This window comes from Bubalus kerabau, chromosome 10, assembly GCF_029407905.1.
Source record: "Bubalus kerabau isolate K-KA32 ecotype Philippines breed swamp buffalo chromosome 10, PCC_UOA_SB_1v2, whole genome shotgun sequence".
Taxonomy (NCBI): Eukaryota; Metazoa; Chordata; class Mammalia; order Artiodactyla; family Bovidae; genus Bubalus; species Bubalus kerabau.
Genome location: NC_073633.1, coordinates 36,443,869 through 36,456,449, shown reverse-complemented (window position 1 = coordinate 36,456,449; position 12,581 = coordinate 36,443,869). Strand labels below are relative to the sequence as shown.

General features: G+C 39.6%; 1 long non-coding RNA gene across 1 annotated transcript; it reads left to right on the top strand.

The window, feature by feature from the left end:
* Nucleotides 1-844: 844 nt before the first annotated feature.
* Nucleotides 845-10,841, top strand: LOC129621183 (uncharacterized). The gene is made up of 3 exons (XR_008699075.1): nucleotides 845-889; nucleotides 7,382-7,448; nucleotides 10,591-10,841. It is a non-coding gene; the product is annotated as an uncharacterized LOC129621183 (long non-coding RNA).
* The last annotated feature ends 1,740 nt before the right edge of the window (nucleotides 10,842-12,581 follow it).

The window sequence follows — 12,581 nt, the reverse complement described above, 5'->3', positions numbered from 1 at the left end:
GAGGGGGGAGAAGCAGGGGGCAGGGTGCCAGCTAGACTGCAGTATTCAGTTACACGTGAAATGATTTGTAATTCTGAGTAATCACTTAGGACAAGCCCTTGCACCATTTTATCTATACATGACTCTAGGCCAAAGTCAATACTCATAGTAAAATAATGAGATGAAGCTAACTGAGCCCTTTTATTAATGCTCCAAGGAACAAATCTGATGCTTGAGTTTTTCCCCACTGAAAGTATCCACTTCTTCCTAAAAAATGAACAAGTGGGTCAGGATGCCCAGTAGTGGCCAGGGTACCTGCTTCAGCAAAAGTGTAAATAACTGGCTCTTCCCACCTCCTCCTTTTTGTTTGTGCACCAGGCTTCACCCGGCACAGGTGAAAGCACATGAATTTTGCATTACCTCTAGGCTCATTAAAGAGATCTGGTTCTCCCCTAATAGTTTCCCCTGATTTGGGGGAGACACACACACACACACACACACACACAGCATGATGAATCTTAAGAGAAACAATGCACAGCACTTTTTTCTCTTCCTCATCAGTCTTATAAAGAAAATACACTGTTGTAGCAAAGGCACAGCTTGGTAACAGTCAGCCTGCAACTGTTAGGGAAGTGAGATGGATAACCAGCTGTCCGTTTCCTGGAGACGGGGCACAGGACAAGACATGGTGCTGGGAAGGAGGGGAGTGGAAGGGGTTGGGGAGATCCTTGATTGTAGCCCCCAAATTTCATTTCCACCTGTGTCACCACCTGTCAGGTAACCAATCTGGCAGTCAGCATCAAATGGCTCACTCACTAAATAATGGGCAGTGTATTACTCTACTCTGTGCTTATTGAAGGCCTAAAGAATGTTGTTTTCTAGGACTTGGAGAAATAATCTAATTTACATGGTGAGTATTTTGTTTTTTTAATTAGAAAAACCCAATAGAATATTTCCACTTTTCACAGAAAAAATTTTTAAAAAAACGGAACCAACTTTTTCTTAGGCAAAATCATACACATGTACTCCAAAATAAAACAACATAGGTATAATAGAAGAAAGGGAACAAAAGGTACCTGCAAATTCCAAGTTTGTCTCCTCTTAGCTTGGTGATTCTTTCAAGTCCCCTGATATCTCTAAATACAGTCTTCTCATCTATAAAAGGAGGATTACACACAGTCAAATTGTGAAGAGTAATACTTAGTTCAACATCTCACACATAAACACAACTATTTATATCCCTCCATCTCTTGGATTATTCATGTTATAGAGGTGGGAAATAGTGATATAAACAGATCATAGAGAGATTTCAATGCAATTACTCCTTCCAACTTTTCTCTGATTAGAGCTTTCTGTAGAGGACCAAAATAGCTTTTTTGAATTCCATTTCTATTAGTATGCTTATTTGCTGTGCCCATACCAACAAACATGAAATTTCCCTCATATAAGCTTTTTAGCTTATATGAATTGCCAATCAAATGATGAGTCATGGACCACAGAGAAATTACTAAAATATTCAAGTATCTACCTATTGAGCACATATGAAATTCACATTAATTCTGTTTTCCCAGACTATAATGCAGTGTTACACAGAATCTAAACTTGGAATTTTCTTTTAATGATTTCAAGACGCAAAGTTCCTATGACTAAATAGCTCACACTGTCCTGGAAGAAACATTCAGTCTAACGAGGACTCAAGGAACACAACACAAACATACACACATTCACATGAACACACACAAAGCAACTTGAAAGGAGCATTTAGGAGAAGACACAACACATATGAGGTTACCAACATTGAAGAAAGCTTGATATTAGGAGGGGGCCTGAAAAAATTTTGGCATACCTGGAGTGCAGAGAATAAGTGGAGGAGTAGAAAGAACTGACGGAGAAGGCAATGGCACCCCCACTCCAGTACTCTTGCCTAGAAAAATCCCATGGATGGAGGAGCCTGGTGGGCTGCAGTCCATGGGGTCGCTAAGAGTCAGACACGACTGAAGTGACTTAGCAGCAGCAGCAGCAGCAGCAGAAAGAACTGAGACCCAAAAAAGGCAAAAAGCCAGAGTCAGGTGGTACTTAGCAGCAATTCTGAAGTGTTTGCACCTGATATGGAGGAAAGGCACGCTCAAATTTTAGGTGAAGAAGAATCACGTAATAAGCTTGTTAAAAACACATAGTCTAGGTCCTTCCACCATCAGTTCCAACTCAGAAATCCTGGGGTGATTCCTGAGACTCTTCTTCCTAACAGACTCTCCAGGTGATCTGATGCAAGGGGATATGCAAAACTCTAAGAAACTGTGGCAGTAAATGCACTAAGACTCATTTTATCAGAAGAGTGATGCAATCAGATATATGGTATAAGAAGATAAATATCTCCCAGAGAAAGATAAATTGGAGGACATGAAGACTAGAAGGATGTGCATAATCCAATCATGAAGCTTTTTCAGTGGGGCAAGTGAAAGTGAAAGTCAATCAAGTCGTGTCTGACTCTTTGCAACCCCGTGGATGGTACAGTCCATGGAATTCTCCAGACCAGAATTTGGAGTGGGTAGCCTTTCCCTTCTCCAGGGAATCTTCCCAATCCAGGGATCAAATCTAGGTCTCTCGCATTGCAGGTGGATTTTTTACCAGCTGAGCCACAAGGGAAGCCTTCAGTGGGGCAGCAGGGAAATAATAAAACCACTGAACTAAATACCATTAGATAAGAATGCAGGGAAGAGGTCACAAAAATTTAGTACAGCCCCGTGTCTTAAGCTTGGAGGAGGGAGGAATCTAGCATGACTTCTAATTTTCTGTTTTGGGTTTAGCTCTAGATGACTATGTTTGTTGAAATGAATTATATAGGGAGATGAGTAATTAAAGAATATGCATTAAATTTTGGATACATCAGGTTTAGTAAAGTGGTTAAAAGCGTGGGCTTTGGGGTCAGATAAGCTGGGTTTGAAATCTTATTTTGCCACTGAATTTCTATGTGATGTGAACAAGTTGCCCTATCATTCTGATATCAGAGTGGGGCAAAATTAGGAATTTTGTTAAGTAAATCAGTTAATATAGGAATGCCTTAACAGCACCTGAAAGTGATTAATTAATGTTAATACAATTAATAAGTATTATTAATTTTAATGTCATCATCACTAGCTAGCTGGAGACATTCCATAAACAGATAAAACTATCATACAGATGGTTGTGAAAACTTTTTTTAATAGATAAGATTATCTGGAGAGAGAAACATTTGAAGAAGAACTAATAGGATCCAGGAGAATACAAATACTTTAGTTGACAAATGAACACAATAAAGCTGAAGAATACTTATGCAGAAAGAAAGCAGAAGATATTATAGATTAAGAATGTACAGCAACTTAAGGCAGAGGAAGCTGTCAACAGTATTACATGATTCAGAAAAGTTAAGTAAAGTACAAGTCAAAAACTGTCCATTGTATTTGACGTATGGGAAGACATTGGTGACCTTAACTAGAATGACTTCAGTGACTTGGGCAAAAGTCTCTTTTTTAGGATGTGGAAGACTGAGCAGGAGCTGAGAGAATAACTAAATTGTGTAAAAGGAGAAACAGGAGAGTCTTCATTAGAAAAAATTTGAGGTTTTTTTTTTTTAATCTGTTCATCATCCTGGAAGATTTCCACATTTATGTGGATGACCCATTCAGCACCCTTCCTTAATTGACATGAGCACATTTTCAAGCTTAGAGAAATGACTCAGTGCAGAGGAAAAAAAGAATCGTTGATGGAGGAGAGTCTAAGGGGTGATAGTGAAGGATGAAATAGGGAAAAAAAAAAAAAGTTCTAAGTGGGGCCTCAGTCAGTTCAGTTCAGTTCAGTCGCTCAGTCGTTAAAGTCCGACTCTTTGTGATCCCATGAATTGCAGCATGCCAGGCCTCCCTGCACCAATTCCCAGAGTTCACTCAGACTCACGTCCATCGAGTCTAGCCATCTCATCCTCTGTCATTCCCTTTTCCTCCTGCCCCCAATCCCTCCCAGCATCAGAGTCTTTCCCAATGAGTCAACTCTTCGCATGAGGTGGCCAAAGTACTGGAGTTTCAGCTTTAGCATCATTCCTTCTAAAGAACACCCAGGGCTGATCTCCTTCAGAATGGACTGGTTGGATCTCCTTGCAGTCCAAGGGACTCTCAAGAGTCTTCTCCAACACCACAGTTCCAAAGCATCAATTCTTCAGTGCTCAGCTTTCTTCACAGTCCAACTTTCACATCCATACATGACCACTGGAAAAACCATAGCCTTGACTAGATGGATTTTGTTGGCAAAGTAATGTCTCTGCTTTTGAATATGCTATCTAGGTTGGCCATAACTTTTCTTCCAAGGAGGAAGAGTCTTTTAATTTCATGGCTGCAGTCACCATCTGCAGTGATTTTGGAACCCAAAAAAATAAAATCTGACACTGTTTCCCCATCTATTTCCCATGAAGTGATGGGACCAGATGCCATGATCTTAGTTTTCTGAATAGTCTTGGACAATAAAGGGAAACATCTTCCCTTGCCCCTCAAAAGAAATACTTAAACAAATGGCCAATATTCTAGAAGCCCGAGGTAGCAGTATATAAAGATGATTATATTCCTGCCAGAGAATATCAAGTTTTTCTATAAAATTTAAGGAAAATCTCTGATGAAAGTGAAGAGTCTATCCTGAGAGGTGGGGTAGGCACTAGAGGGGAGAGCTAAAAATTTGTACTAAAAAACAAGGAACAAGGAAATTGGCCAAGGGCTGTCAGAGCCAGCAGGCAGCATGGAGGCACACAGTGGTCTGTGCGCTTAGAATTCGGTTTTCTCTAGCTCTCTTAAAAGTGTGGGTGGTTGTAAGATCAAAGAAGATGGACTGTGGACTTAATTTGCATTTTACAGAGCAGATGTGATAGAAGCACAAGACCATAAAAAGAGGGTGTTGGAGACAATGGCGTTATAGTACTGTGCTGCTGCTAAGTCACGTCAGTCATGTCCAACTCTGTGCGACCCCATAGATGGCAGCCCACTGTAGACCAAGTTTAAAAGTGAAGCAAGTGGAGGTGGAAAGAAGCTGGTAATCTGAGAGCAAACTGAACACTCAAAGGAGTGGCAGGCTCACTCAGGTGGAAGAACAGGCCAAGAAAAGCAAAAAAATAAGAAAAATGATGGATCACAGTATAAATTAGGGGTGTATCATTTCAGAGGTGAAGTAGTCTCAGATATTGATAAAATTGTGTGTGTGGCCATGGACAGGGCTGACATTTGAACCATTTCATGATGAGTATAGATAGGTCAGGCTGCCCCTGAAACTGGAGCTGTGTCCTGCTGTTCCTCAGAATCAAGGATCTTCCTTTTATTGCTGGGCTGTGGAGTGTTCTGGAGAGGTCCCACTGGAGCAGAGGGGCATGGCAGATGGGTAGGAAGAATTTGGGCAGACAGTGTTTAGCATCTAGTACACAAGGAGATATATGAAAGCCTTCCTCAGTAATCAATGCAAAGAAACAGAGGAAAACAATAGAATGGGAAAGATTAGAGATCTCTTGGAGAAGGCAATGGCACCCCACTCCAGTACTCTTGCCTGGAAAATCCCGTGGACAGAAGTGCCTGGTAGGCTGCCGTCTATGGGGTCACACAGAGTCGGACACAACTGATGTGACTTGGCAGCAGCAGCAGAGATCTCTTAAAAAATTAGAGATAAAATTAGAAAATTAGAGATACCAAAGGAACTTTTCATACAAAGATGGGCACAATAAAGGACAGAAATTGTATGACCTAACAGAAGCAGGAGATATTAAGAAGAGATGGCAAGAATACACAGAAGAACTGTACAAAAAAGATCTTCACGACCCAGATAGTCATGATGGTATGATCACTCACCTAGAGCCAGACATCCTGGAATGAGAAGGCAAGTGGGCCTTAGGAAGCATCACTATGAACAAAGCTAGTGGAGGTGATGGAATTCCAGTTGAGCGATTTCAAATCCTGAAAGATGATGCTATGAAAGTGCCACACTCATTATGCCAGCAAATTTGGAAAACTCAGCAGTGGACACAGGACTGGAAAAGGACAGTTTTCATTCCAATCCCTAAGAAAGGAAATGCCAAAGAATGCTCAAACTACTGCACAATTGCACTCATCTCACATGCTCAAAATTCTCCAAGCCAGGCTTCAACAATACATGAACCATGGACTTCCAGATGTTCACGCTGTTTTAGTTAAAGCAGAGGAGCCAGAGATCAAATTGCCAATAACTGCTGGATCACCAAAAAAGCAAGAGAGTTCCAGAAAAACATCTACTTCTGCTTTATTGACTATGCCAAAGTCTTTGACTGTGTGGATCACAACCAACTATGGAAGATTCTTAAAGAGATAAAAATACCAGACCACCTAACCTGCCTCTTGAGAAATCTGTATGCAGATCAGGAAACAACAGCTAGAACTGGACATGGAACAACAGACTGATTCCAGATTGGGACAGGAGTACGTGAAGGCTATATTGACAATATTGCCACTGTGCTTATTTAACTTACATGCAGAGTACATTATGAGAAACGCTGGGCTGGATGAAGCACAAGCTGGAATCAAGATTGCTGGGAGAAATATCAATAACCTCAGATATGCAGATGACACTACCCTTATGGAAGAAAATGAAGAAGAACTAAAGAGCCTCTTGATGAAAGTGAAAGAGGAGAGTGAAAAAGTTAGCTTAAAACTCAGCATTCAGAAAACTAAGTTCATGGCATCCGATCCCATCACTTCATGGCAATAGATGGGGAAACATTGGAAACAGTGACAGACTTTATTTTTCTGGGCTCCAAAATCACTGCAGATGGTGACTGCAGCCATGAAATTGAAAGATACTTCTTACTTGGAAGAAAAGTTATGACTAACCTAGACAACATATTAAAATGCAAAGACATTATTTTGCCAACAAAGGTCTGTCTAGTTAAAGCTATGGTTTTTCCAGTAGTCATGTATGGATGTGAGAGTTGGACTATAAAGGAGGCTGAGCACCGAAGAATTGATGCTTTTGAACTGTGGTGTTGGAGAAGACTCTTGAGAGTCCCTTGGACTGCAAGGAGATCCAACCAGCCCATCCTAATGGAGATCAGCCCTAAGTGTTCATTGGAAGGACTGATACTGAAGCTGAAACTCCAATATTTTGGCCACTTGATGCGAAGAACTGACTCATGTAAAAAGACCCTGATGCTGGGAAAGATTGAAGGTGGAAGGAGAAGGGGACGACAGAGGATGAGATGGTTGGATGGCATCACTGACTCAATGGGCATGAGTTTGAGTAAACTCTGAGAGTTGGTGATGGACAGTCAAACCTGACGTGCTGTGGTCCATGGGGTTGCCAAGAGTCGGACATGACTGAGCGACTGAACGGAACCAAACTGAACACATATATGTTACTATTTCAACAGCTAGGGTATGCTGGCCCTGAACTGGGTGACTGAAGTGGAGCAATGATCAAGATCATCACGGTAGAAGGTAAGGAAGGGCGCTGAATGGGTCATCCACATAAATGTGGAAATCTCTCAGGTGATGAACAGATTTGATTCAAGAAAATATCTAGGGGAGACCTTAATTATTTAATGAACACAGGTCACTTCCCTGGTAATTGACAGAAAATATTCATGAAGAAAAGATAAAAACAGCATAAGTTAATGCATGGAAATTTTAAAAAGTCAGCAATTTCCAAATATTTGTTTGAGGGAAATCAATGATCTGTAAGAAACAACTTGAAATTTAGGAAATTGATTTCTATTTTGCTTAGAAATGTGGGACTCAGGAGGAATGACTCAAGGTACTTGCTTTTGGTCTTACTTTTCCTTCTCCCAGTGCATGGGCCCAAATCTGAGGTTTACTTTCTGCCTTTCAGCCTGGAATATCTGGCTATTGTTCATGTCAACTCCCATGTCATGTAATTTTTAATGCCTGCCCTCTGTCTATATAGGTAGACATTGTCACTATTGTTTGGCAATCCAGATAAAGTGGATTATGAATATATTTATTTGACTGTCATTTGGAGGCTTTCTATTTGCCTGTTATCTAAAATGAGGCCATTTCAGCAGAGGCTTGCTGAAGTTTCGGAGTAATTATTGGAAACTTAGAATTCCAACCCTGTATGGTACTTTCCTTTGCAGTCTTTCTTCTGTGTGTTTGTTTTTTTTTTTTTTACTCCTTCCTGTCATCCTAACTTCCTACTGACTTTTGTCTTTCTTATTTTATATTTATTTTCAGCTTCTTGTTTAAATCTAAAGTCATTTTTAGATGTTCTGAAGCTACCCAGCTGGCCCCTCTCCCTTATCTGCAAACCTAGAATCCCTTAAATTTAGAGAACACCTTTGTGCCTTGTAAACCCAAGCTAGTTATTTACTAGGCAAGTTTTGGCAAAGGTCTCTGATAAGTTCTCTCTCTCAGTTTCCCTGTGTGGAAAAATATCCATCATTTACCCTATCGTTCTCCGGAAACTGTTAACAGACTTAATAATATAAGCTACTGTATTAAAAAGGAACTATATTTTTAAAGTCAAAATAAAGCTGGTGTGACTGCAAATTGGCGTTATTAAAAGCAAGTTATTCAAGTGTCTATGATGTTGCTACTATAAGTGGTTAAAATAATTTAAAATAAGTTTTTATTGTAAATTGAAGTATATAAATATTTAAACCCTACTTTGAATGAAAATTGATCTATTGGAAGGATTTTCTCATTTAACAAATGTCTATTTTTCTACAAGGAAATATTTGTATTTAGGCTTACGTAAAACTAAAATATATATCGATTTGACACATAGAAATGTAGTTAGTAGTAAAAAGTGAGTGTTTTTTTCTATTTAAAATAAAACAACTAATAACTCTTGATATTCCACTGAAATATGTTATTAGAAAAGAGAATCTCAAAACCCTGTGTGCCTTTTTTTTCCACTTCTTTGTCTTTGAATAACTTGGGAAGGAAACCGCAACATTTTATTTGATTATTTAAGAGTTCCCTTTGGAGTGGAAGTAGATAGGGTTTGCTATCACTATGATAAATAAATAATTTGAAGGTTTTCTATGTCCAGATAAAATTCTAAAATCTGATAAGTGGGTTTCATTTTATCTCTTGTTATTTTAGTGGTGGAAAGCCTGGTTCTTTTCTTCCCCTCCGTGGCCTGCATTCCTCCCAAGATTGCTCCCCCCCGGGCTCTCCTGTGGTTTGAGGGATGTATTTAGGATCTCATCAGCCCTTTTAATCTGACTGCCATTCTACATCTTAATCCCTGCTCCTCAGTCCTCTTATTAATTGGGAAGTACAGCAGTTTCTTGTCCTTCTCTCCACCTCCTAAAATCATGCTCAGTCCATACAGCACAGGAATTATATTAATAAAATTCCAGATTATAGATCTGCTTCATTATGAAAATGTGTTTGGTGACACTTTTCTTCTGACAGTCAACAACGGAAGAGTCAGTAAACAAGCTTATTTATGTGTATGCCATTTAGTATTGTGATGGTTGCTAGTGACGGCTGAATGCTTTATAAAAAGGTAAATGGAATTCATCAGTTCATTTCTTAATTTTTTAAAAACAAATATTTGCTTAACACCTAAAATATGCCAGGAATTGGGCTAGGCATTAGGAATACAGAGATGAATAAACATGTTCCCTGCCTTCAAAAACTCACAGTCAAGTAAACAGACAGTCATGTAAATAAATTATTATAACAGAGTATTACAAAAAAATAAAGTATGGAATTCCATTTGGGCACAGAGGATGGTGAACTAACCAACTAAGTGGAAGGTTTGGAATGGTCAAGTTGGATATCACACAGAAGATAATATTTGAACAGTTTTTGAAGGAAGAATATGAGATAATAGAAGGAAGCCATTTCAGGCAAAGATTTATACAAAGGCCCAGAAGAAAATAACACCACCATGACATTGTTATACAGCTGTCCGAGTTTGGCATACAAAGAACATAAGATAACAACTGGTATATTGTTGAATTTGGACATTTTAAATTCCTGGAAGGAAGCAACGCCATTTGTGTTCAGTACCAGAATCTCCTCAACTTAATTTGTCCCTGAAGTCCCAGGGTAGTGCAGAAGAACACGGGTACAGCTCCTAGAATCTTAGAAAACATATCAGAGTTATGATGCTTTCCTGGAACAGGGAATGTGATCTTTCAAGGCTGGTTCAAATGAGTGTCTTTGATAAAGAAGTAAAAAGTAAAGGAAGCATTTTCTAAGATAAAATAAAATGTATATTATTCTTCCATAGCCCTATCGGAGCACAGAACAGAATTTGTAGCAGTTTAGAGAAATGTAATATATTCCTAACAGAGATCATCATCAACAGCTATACCAGAAGCAAAATCATTCTTTTAAAGATCTTCTTCTCTTATTACACTTTGTATTCTTCTGGAGCTTTCCCACTGTGACACTGTCCTCATGGAGAACTCCAATCCTTTATCCTCATCGCTTCACTTCTTTGAAACAAACCTCCTCAGGAATTCACTTCCCTCTTTCAATAACTCTTGTTCCAGAACCCTTCCTTATGATGACTCTTTTGCAAATGTCCTCTGAGCTCTTTCTCTTTCCATCATATCCACTTTGCAAACTCCAGTGGTGAATCCAACAAGGCATTTTCTCTCAGCAGCATCCACAGAAGTAAGTACTGCTGGACAAAAATGTTACAACAGAGAAGATTGTGATCACGACTCACTCGTGGTCACCAGCCTCGAGTGGTCCTCCGACAGAGACTGAAGACGTCTTCCACTTATCACCACAGTCACCATTCAATACCTTCTCCATGCCCCTCCAATTGTCCCACTCCCTTTTGTTCTGAGTAGATAACCCAACTTCATTGTTCACTGGAAATATAGAAACAAGATAATAAATACTACATCAATTTCTTATGACTAAATCTGCATCTTCAGTCATCTATTCATCCCCTTCTTTTTGTTACAAAGGAGGAAGTAATCTTTCTTTCAAAATTTTGTCTTTTTCAGTGTTTCAAGTAAAGTTTTTAAAAATTAAACCCAGGCTCACCACTATTACTTCCCAAGGCAATCTCGCTTATATTCCCACCATTCCAGCTCTTTCTTGGATCAACAATCACTTATATCACCAAACCAGTTCTTGTATTACTAAAGCTCTCAGTTACATTCAAAATTCTTTTGCACTTCCTCCTTTCTAAAAAAGCCTCTTTGCTTCTGTAATAGTACATCTCCTCCTGTTTTGTTCCTTTGGTTCTTCCTTTTCGGATCCAAAGCAGAGCCTGAGATGGGTATTTGTGTATAAGTAGGCTTCCCAGGTTCTTCCCACAATTGGTAAAGAACACACCTGCCAATGCAGGAGTCGTGGGTTCAATCCCTGGGTCAGGAAGACCTCCTAGAAAAGGAAATGGCAACCTGCTCCAATATTCTTGCCTGGAAAATTCCATGGACAGAGGGGCCTCGTGGGCTACAGTCTGGGGGGTCACAAAGAGTCTGACACAACTGAGTGACTGAACACACACACAGTTGAGAGGTGATCCAAGAATACGGGTGTCCCTAGACTTTGTAGAGTAAGATAGGCAAAGAGGCTAGAGTGATAGAAATGTGTTATCAAGATCAACATGGTAGGAAAGAGGGACAAAAAGATTAATTCCTCTCAGGGCTCCTGAGAAGTGTACAGAATGCTTCTCCTTAATGGTCTAAAAAGTTTTGCTGTTTCTTCCTTCTTTACCTATTATTTAATTTTTATGTTCCTCCTGATTCAGTCCTGGGCCACCTTCTCTTTCCACTTTGCTATCCCTTCCTAGTAATCTCAGACATTCTTATGCTATAAATAGCATAAAAATGTTTACAATCCCTAGACTTTTATCTACAATGTAGATTGCTATTCCAAGTACAGCTTAAACATGTTTTCTCCATTTGGAGGCTCATCAGATATCCCACATTTAGGATTCCCAAAATAATCCTTATTTCCCCACTTATGGCCCAAATCTGTTGCTTCTTTAATTTTCTACACCTTAATAAGTGGCACTTCCAAATGGAAGTTATACAAATTAAGTTACACAAATTGTACACAAGTTATACAACTGAATAACAAAGTTATTCAGTTATACAAATGCAAACCTGGAAGTCATCTGACAACCCCCTTCCTCTCCCTGCATGTATGCATGCCTTCATGCATGGATGCTCAGTCACTCAGTGGTGTCCAACTCTTTGCAACCCCATGATTGAAGCCCACAAGGCACCTCTGTCCATGGAATTTTCCAGGCAAGAATCCTGGAGTGGGTTGTCTTTTCCTACTCCAGGGGATCTTTCCTACCCAGGTATTGAACCCATGTCTCCTTTGTCTCCTGCATTGGCAGTTGGATTCTTTACCACTGAGCCAAATTGTAGGGGCTTCCTCTCCCTACCTACATTCAATCCATCATCAAGTTCTGTTAATCCTACTGCCAAATTATGTCTCAAATTTGCCCAAATTTTATTATCCTCATTAGACTACTACAAGGGTATTCTTCCATTTTTGCTTTCCTCCAAGCCACTCTGCACAGAGTAGACAGACTGATCTTTCAGAAACATAAATCAGATTTTATTATTCCCCTGACTAAAGGACGTGTCTTCATTTTATCTTTAAGTAGATAACAATTTGCAC